General features: G+C 38.7%; 1 pseudogene; it reads right to left on the reverse strand.

Annotated features, from left to right (window-relative positions):
* Window positions 1-2217: 2217 nt before the first annotated feature.
* LOC127102860 (uncharacterized) lies at window positions 2218-3387 on the reverse strand (annotated as a pseudogene).
* Window positions 3388-9480: the final 6093 nt, after the last annotated feature.

Here is a 9480-nt window from a genome sequence, read left to right on the forward strand (position 1 = left end):
AAGGTAGGTTAGATGAGAGTCTTTCTTGTAGATGAATAGAGAGTGATCACACTTGCTTTGGTAAAATCCAATCGATGAAGTATAGTTGGCAAACCTCTTGTACCAAGCTCTAGGGGCTTGTTTGAGCCCATATAGTGATTTGTGGAGACGACACACATGATAAGGATGTTTGGAATCTATGAATCCTAATGGTTGATACATGTAAACTGTTTCATTGAGTTCACCATGGAGGAATGCATTTTTGACATCTAGTTGATGAATGTGCCGAGATTTAGAAAGAGCAAGACTGAGAACAGTGTGAATGGTAGCCGGTTTGACAACTGGGCTAAAAGTTTCTCCACAATCAATGCCAACCTGTTGACCTGCACCATCACCTACAAGTCGAGCTTTATGCCTCTCAAAGGAACCGTCAGATTTTTCTTTATGTCTAAAAATCCACATAGATCTAATAACATTAACATTATCCAGTCGTGGTACTAAATACCACGTCTCATTTTTAATTAAAGCATTATATTCATCATGCATGGCCATTTTCCAATTAGGGTCCTTAAGTGCAGACACTGGATTCCTAAGGAGGGGGGATTTTGTGACATGAGTGAGTAAACTGTAGTATTTTTGGTTAGGTTTAAAAATTCCATGTTGACTCCTAGTGATGGGTTTTGTGTTGGCTTGGGCGGTAGGTTGATAGATAGGGGGAAGATTATTTTGCAAGGTATGATTTGATTATGGGGAGGGGAGTGATGAGTTTAGAGTATGGGTTGAATTTGATTGGGGCCGGTTTGAGGGAGTAGTGGGTTGTATTGTTTGAGGGAATGTATTTGGAAAAGGTGTGGTGTGGGCCATGTTTGGGGAGGTGTTTGGTTTTGAAGGAGGGACCGATGAATTATTTTGGTCTTGGGTCATGATATGGTTGATGAGATAAGGGGATAAGTCATTGTTGAGAAACGTGTAGGTAGTAGATTGAGGGGTGTGCAGCTTTGCATAGGGAAAGGTGAACTCATCAAACAAAACATGACGACAAATGATTATTTTGTTTGTTATCATATCGAGACACTTATAACGACGATGATTGGACGGATACCCAAGAAAGACACATGGTGTGGAGCGAGGCTGGAGTTTGTGGATGGTATTTGAGGGGAATAGAGGAAAGCATAGACAACCAAAAACACGTAGATGAGAGTATGTCGTGTTTTTGTTATATAACATGTAGAGAGGTGACTGAAAATTAATTGATTTACTTGGCAAAATGTTAGAAATATAAATGGTCATTTCTAGAGCATAATGCCAAAATGAAGGAGGTAGAGATGCATGAATTAATAAAGTTCGAATAATGTTATTAATGGACCTTATTTTTTGCTTAGCTTTACCATTTTGAGAGGAGGTGTAAGGACAAGAGTAACGAAAATATATGCCATTAAGTTCACACATTTTTCGAAAATTGTTAGATATGTATTTGCCACCATTATCACATTGAATTGTTTTGATTTCCCTTTGAAAATGTGTTTTAATGTAAGCTCTTAGCTTTTGGAAAATAGGATAAACTTGAGATTTTTGTGAAATAGGGAATGTCCATAAAAAAATTGAATAGTTATCCAGGATAAAACATAATATTTGTGACCTGTTGAGCTTAAAACCGGAGATGTCCATACATCACTATGTAGAATATCAAATGGCAACAAGTTATTATTAAGGGAATTAGTGAAAGGCAATTTGATGTGTTTACCAAGAGGACATGAATTACAAAAATGTGAATGTAATTTACTGGAGTTATTACATTCGACCAATTTATTTTTGCGAAGAAAAGATAAAACATGTTCACCCAGATGTCCTAGACGATTATGCCAAATAGATGGTGACAAAGTTGCAAAGGTGGATGAATGGTTGGCTTTATTTTTGGTCATGTGGTTGGTAATGGGGTAAAGGTAACCTTGGCTTTCACATCTCATGATAGGCATCCCCGTTTGAAAGTCCTTCACAGAAAAACCAAACGGGTTAAATTCAATTGAAACTTTGTTATCTGTAGTAAATTTACGAACCAACACTAAATTTTTAATTAGATTTGGAGCTTGAAGCACATTGTTTAGGACAAGAGGTGGGTGGGGTTATCTAGATGTGTACTACCGAGACCATAAATTGGAACAGAATGACCATTTCCGACAATGATTTTATTATTTTTGCTCAATTTAAAATAAGACGAGAGATTACCTTGCGAGGATGTCATGTGAGAGGTGGCTCTGGTGTCCATGTACCAAGAGGGGTCTGGTTGAGCAAGATTGAGGGTGTTGAAAGCACTTTCATTGTCAGTAGGGCTGGTAGTATTAACATTAAAAGCAGCCTGCTAAGGTTTGGGCCCAAGAATTCCACTTTGTTAGGGCTTAGGACCATTATTTGGTCTATTCCAATTTGAGGTTGGATAAGGGCAAGGTGGATAATTCCAAGGACCCCATTGTTGCCAAGGTTGGTAATTCCATGGTTGCCATTATTGTTGTTGTTGTTGCTCGTGATTTCCTCTTCCGGAATTTCGACCGCCACGATTTGGTTTCTTTCCTCTATGACCGCGATATGTCGATGGAGATAGTTGGAGTTTGAAGCATAGGATGATGGTTTGGGTGCAGGTTCGGTGGCCGGAGCTTTGGCCATGAGAGCGGCCGAAACAGAAGAGGTGTGTGATTCGCGAGCAGCACACTGCAACATGGTTGACTCCTCGAGTTCCAGCCGTGATCGTGATGTGGCGAAGGTAGGGAGAGGGTCATGTTGCTATATATAGGTGACAAACCCAGTGTATGCATCAGTGAGACCAGATATCATTTTAACCACCATTCGTGTGTTAGTGACCGGAGAGTCGACGTTGGCGAGTTGATCAGATAGAGTTTTAAGGCGGTTGCAGTACCCTTTTGTCGATGGAAAATCTTCCAGGTTTGTGTTGCTGAATTGATTTTCTAATTGTAGAGCACGTGAATGCTTGTTATCATGAAACATAGTGGTGATGCGCTTCCAACATTCTTCGACAGTGTCATTGACGACGAGGATTGATTGAAGAATATCCTGTGAGACAGCTGCGTACATCCATTGCAGTACCACCGTATCAAGTCGATTCCAAAGTTCAGAATCGTTAGCCTTAAGGTCTGTTGATGCTTGTATGGCATGTGCATCTGATGACGGGATGATGTGATCAAGTACGTTGTGAACACATGCTTGCACCTTGAAGATGGCAGACCATGAGAGGTAGAGATTAGAATCATTTTCCAACGTCACCAGGATTATGGTTTTGACATTGTTAATGGCGAAGGCGAAGTGGAAGTTGGGTTTCGCCGCCTGAGGAGGGTTGGTTTGAGAGGCTGATGAAGTGTCATAAGAAGTTTGGGAATGGGAGTTTGTTTCTGTCATGGTAAAACAAAGGATTAGCGGCGGTGAGAAGGGTTTAGGTTAGGATCGTGACAAAACTGATACCATGTAAGTAATTTAATCCTTGTCTTTTCATTGATCAGAATACTCATTATATACAAGTATGATAGTGTCTATATTTGGAAGCTAATAATATACAATTATGATGTATACCAATTATAGAGATATCCTAATAATTATACTAAATATAGAGATATTCTAATACTTTTAACGTCGGACGCAAAATGAATTTTACCTCGGCTCCAGTAGCGAGGTAACAAAGAGTGTCATGAAAAATTGTCACTTATCAACTCGGTGATTTAAAAATCAAGGGATAACGTTATATGCACATGAGTTCGAACCCCATCAGCAACACTTTTATTATTTTTAAAACTAACGTATCTTATATCTCGGTTTATCTTGAAAACCGAGGGATAAGATTATTTCTTTTTTTTTAAATATTGTTACACTGTTTACCCATAATATTACATTATTTACAAAGAATATTAAAATAAAAATCACATGCCTATAGAGACATAGATAAAAATAAAATTCCCTAGGGATCTTGATAAAAATAAATTCCCTGAAAATCTAGATTTTAGATCTTCGAATTATTGAATTTTGGGGAAGATCAAATATTTGGTGCAAGATTATTCTCTATGGATCTTGCATGCATTTGATTCTGAAGCAAAACAAAATAAGAGTTAGATAAATAAAATCAATATTCAAATATATGATTTTGGGCTCAAATAAATATTTAAGAAAATAAACCTTAAACCCAAGTAATTTTCTGCTCTTGCAATCCATCTTGTCGCTACCGGGATTTCACGATAACGAAACTGGGACTAAAGAGATGCCAAAGAGAGGCAAAGTCAGAAGAGTCGCCATCGAATTTTATTTAGTGTACCTCTATCGGAGAGGATAGGGGAAATAGTCGATAAAACCCTCGGAAAGGAGACGCGCACGGGAAGCGCTAAAAGAGAATAAGGAATCGGTCTCGCAACCGAGATTTGAGTTCGGAAGTCGGTTACGTAAGGGGAAGGTATTAGCACCCCTTACGTCCATGGTACTCCATGGGAACCATTTGGGTCGTTTTACATACATGGGATTTATCTATCATTTTTTATTTTCAGAAGAATGTGTGAAAAGGAGGGGGGGAGTGTTTTTGTTATTATAGTGCTCGCCAAGGATTGAGGCCCTTGTGCCTACGTATCACTCATTCGGGAATGAGGAATCAGAGCTCCGTAGATCGGAGTAGAAAATGTTTGTGTGTTGGTTGATTTTACCTTTGAAAAAAGGGTTTTCGGGATGATGCCCTAAGGCACAAAAATGAGTTTAATGAGTTGTATTATTTTTACCTTGAATAAGGGTTTTATGAAATGAGTCTTCGTGATTATATTGTACTAATGTCTATGGGCGGAGGTGATTATTCTAGACAACAAGCCAAGCGTCTTGCGTCCAAAATAATCAGAGTAAGGGTATGAATGCTCCATTCTTACTCATTCTCCCCCACTTAAGGCTCGTGGCACACAATAATAATCATAATTATTAAGTATTTTTGAATTTGGTTATGAAAATGCCGCTTGACGTTGAATCAAGGGTTTGTTTTATTTGATTATGAAATTTGGCTTATGCTACATGAATGCAAAGTAACCAACAAGAAATTAAAGGGGTCTCATTGTAAGGTAGCCCAAGAGAAAGCCTTTTGTGTGCGAAAGTGACTTAAGCTAAACAAAGGATAATGGTCTTACAAACATGTCCCCCTAAGGTGGTGCCATGATGCCATTCTTACAACATGAATGTAAGTTACAAATAAAATCCAACATTTACAAAGTATCACAAAGATAAGGAAAAGGCCTCCAAGCAAGGGTCCTAAAATGTGTTGGTTCTAAGTGTTGGCAGCAATTTTGGTAAAACAAAGAGTGTTCACAAGATGTTATGTGTGATGTCTTAATATAAGATATCCTGTGTACCTGCTGGAGTTCAAGAACATGATCATGCAGGATTGTTTCAGAATGTCATAATGTCATGGCATCTGATGATGTGTACCTGCTGGAGTTTAAATGGAAAACATAATTATGCAGGATTGTTTCAGGATGTCATACACGATGTCATGACATCTGATGTTTTGTACCTGCTGGAAATTATAAAAGGAACTATGGAATTATGCAGGATTTTCCAGGATGTCAGACCCGATGTCATGATATCCTGTACACAGAATATTCAGTGTGAATGTCTGGTGTTATGTGATTGCGCAATTAATGGCAATCTATGTATGATTGAAGATCTGATTTGCAGGCGCATTCAATCATTGATTACAACCTGATTTACTTATTTTCTAAGGAGATCTAACCAGCTGTTATGAAAAGATTTAATTGGAAAATAGTTTTAGGGTTTTCAAGATGTCCAAGCCCAGCTGAAAGCTTCTATAAAAAGGGACTTGGAAAACCTATTTTAACAACACAACCAATACTGAGCGAAATATTGAGAGAGAGCTAGGGTTTGTGTCTTGTTTAGTTGTGAGACTTGTAAGCCATTCAAGTCATCTTTAGATGATTGAATTGGTTTGATTTGTGGTTGTAATTTGTCACTCTAAAGCTGTTAAGCAAGAGTGTGTGTCTACTTGATCAAAGCTGTGAAGCAAGATCAAGTGTGTGTCTACTTGATCAAAGTTGTTAAGCAAGATCAAGTGCGTGTCTACTTGATTGAAACTGTGAAGTAAAATCAAGTGTGTGTTATTGAAAAGTGTGTTCTTTTCTCAATGGATTGTTGTTTAAAATCACAGGTGTGATTGTAGGGAAGTGAGTGGGTTCTCATATCTAAGAGTGCTTAGATAGAAATTGCACGGGTAGAGATTAGGTGAGAAAGACTGTAACTTGTTGAAGTGTACGAAGAGTCTTTGAATTGATTCTATTTTAGTGGATTTCCTTCCTGGCTTGGTAGCCCCCAGACGTAGGTGAGTTGCACCAAACTGGGTTAACAATTGCTTGTGTCTTTTGCATTACTATTCTATATCTTTCTTCTGTTTGTATTATTTAGATATTAGTGTCGTGACATTACCTTCGACATCTCATATCTGATACCAGAATTTCAATTGGTATCAAAGCAGGCATCCTGCTCTGGTTCTGGGTGAGATCTAGGGACAACACGTTCTGGTAGAGTGGAGAGAGATAGAGAATTTATTCACAGGCCACCAATTTTGGATGGATCTAACTATGACTATTGGAAACCTAGAATGGTAGCCTTCCTAAAAACTCTTGATAATAAGGCTTGGAAGACTGTGTTAACAGGCTGGGAACATCCAGTAATTACTAAGGAAGGAGAAGCCACTGCTGATAAGAAGCCTGAAGAACAATGGTCCAAGGAGGAGGATGATCTAGCCCTTGGAAATTCTAAAGCATTGAATGCCATCTTCAATGGAGTAGACAAGAACATCTTCAGATTAGTAAACAACTGTGAAGTGGCTAAAGATGCTTGAGACATTCTTAAAACCACTCATGAAGGCACCTCTAGAGTGAAAATGTCTAGACTACAGTTGCTCACCACCAAGTTTGAAAACTTAAGGATGAAAGAAGATGAAAATATCCATGAATTTCACATGAGTATCCTTGAAATTGCCAATGCCTCTGGAGCTTTGGGAGAGAAGATGTCAGATGAAAAGTTAGTAAGGAAAATACTCAGATCACTCCCCAAGATATTTGCTATGAAAGTAACAGCCATAGAAGAATCTCAAGACATTTCAAATATGAGAGTTGATGAGCTAATTGGATCACTTCAAACATTTGAGATGGGAATATGTGATGGATCTGAAAAGAAAGCCAAGAGCATAGCCTTCATGTCAAACACTGAAGAGGAAGATGAGGAAGGGGGTCAAGATATTCATGAAGATCTGGCAAAAGAGGTAGCAATGCTGGGAAGACAGTTCAACAGACTTATGAAAAAGATTTATGTGAGATCTAATGTCAAGAACATCACATCTGACATCAGTAAATCCAACAGTTTTGGTAGAAGAACAAGGTCTGAAGAATAACCCAAAGAAGTTCAGTGCTATGAGTGTAATGGGTATGGTCATATTAAAACTGAATGTGGGACCTACCTCAAGAAACAAAAGAGGAGTCTTGCTGCGTCTTGGTCTGGTGGAGGTGAAATAGAAGAAGCTGCAAATCATGTGACTGCATTGACAGGAAGATGGGGTTCTGATGAAGAGTCGGGAGATGATGAAGTAACCTTTGAAGAACTGGCCACTACCTACAAAGAGTTGTGCCACAAAAGTGCAGGAGTGTGCAGACAAGTTGAAACTCAGAAGAAAGTGATTGCTCAGCTGGAAAATGAAAAGGAAGAATATGTGGAAACCATCTCCAAGTTGAAGACTGAAGCAGTACTCTTAAATTCCAAACTAGATGAGATGACCAAGTATGTAAGAATGCTTAACAATGGATCTGACATCTTAGACAAGATTCTCCAGACTGGTCAAATAACAGGGGACAAATATGGCATTGGATTCAATTAATCTAAGGCTGAGTGCAGTTACACTGCTTGTAAACCAAGATCCAAACCTAAGTACAACCATGTTAAAAACAAACCTGAGATGTCACATCATATGTCTCAACATCAGAAGGGAAGACAACAAAAAAGGAAGCATAAAAAATGGAGATGCCATTACTGTGGAAAATTTGGCCACCTGAAGCCCTTCTGCTATAAGCTATATGGTTATCCTAGCCCTGCTCAGACTCAATATCAATCAAGACCCAAACCTCACAGGCCTGTCAACAAAAAGCAATGGGTTCCTAAAACAAATGTTACAAGCCTAATAGCTCACACTTCCTTCAGAGTTTCAGCCAAAGAAGATTGGTATTTTGACAGTGGTTGTTCCAGGCATACGAATGGAAACAAAAATCTGCTAACTGACCTTCACCCTCATGCCATGAGTTATGTTACCTTTGGTGATGGAGAAAAGGGTGAAATCAAGGGAATGAGTAAATTGGATTGCTCTGGAGTTCCTGACCTTGACAATGTCCTACTTGTTAAGGGATTAACTGCTAATCTAATAAGCATCAGTGAACTGTGTGATCAAGGTCTGAATGTAAACTTCACTAGAACTAAATGTTTGATTACTAACAAGGAAAATGAAGTAATCATGAAAGGAGTTAGGTCCAAAGACAACTGATACATGTGGAGTTCTCAAGAAACTGGTTACTCTTCAATGTGTACCTTAGCCAAAGAGGAAGAAGTGAAGATATGGCATCAAAGATTGGACCACCTACATCTTAAAGGTATGAAAAGGATCATATTTGTTGAAGCTGTTAGAGGAATTCCCAACTTAAAGATTAATGAAGGAAAAATCTGTGGAGAATGTCAGATTGGTAAACAGGCAAGGATGTCACACCAGAAGCTCAGACATGACACCACTACCAAAGTTTTGGAACTCCTCCATATGGATTTGATGGGACCCATGCAAGTAGAAAGTCTTGGTGGGAAGAAGTATGCATATGTGGTGGTGGATGATTTCTCCAGATACACCTGGATCAATTTCATAAGAGAAAAATCTGATGTGTTTGAAGTCTTCAAGGAGCTTTGCCTAAAACTACAAAGAGAAAAGGAAAGCCCTGTCATCAAGATTAGAAGTGATCATGGAAAGGAATTTGAGAACAGCAAATTTGATGAATTCTTCTCTTCAGAAGGAATTCATCATGAGTTCTCATCCCCCATTACTCCCCAGCAAAATGGTGTGGTGGAAAGAAAAAATAGAACTCTTCAAGAATCAGCCAGAGCTATGATTCATGCTAAGAAATTGCCCTACCATTTTTGGGCCGAAGCCATGAACACAGCCTGTTATGTTCACAACATAGTGACATTAAAGAAAGGGACTCCCACAACCCTTTATGAAGTCTGGAAAGGAAGAAGACCTACAGTCAAATACTTCCATGTATTTGGTAGTAAATGCTATATCTTGGCTGATCCTGAGCAGAGAAGGAAGATGGATCCCAAAAGTGATGAGGGAATATTTCTGGGCTATTCAACAAACAACATAGCTTACAGGGTCTTTAATTCCATAACTAATGTGTTGATGGAATCCATCAATGTTGTGGTTGATGA

Source organism: Lathyrus oleraceus, chromosome 7, assembly GCF_024323335.1.
Source record: "Lathyrus oleraceus cultivar Zhongwan6 chromosome 7, CAAS_Psat_ZW6_1.0, whole genome shotgun sequence".
NCBI lineage: Eukaryota > Viridiplantae > Streptophyta > Magnoliopsida > Fabales > Fabaceae > Lathyrus > Lathyrus oleraceus.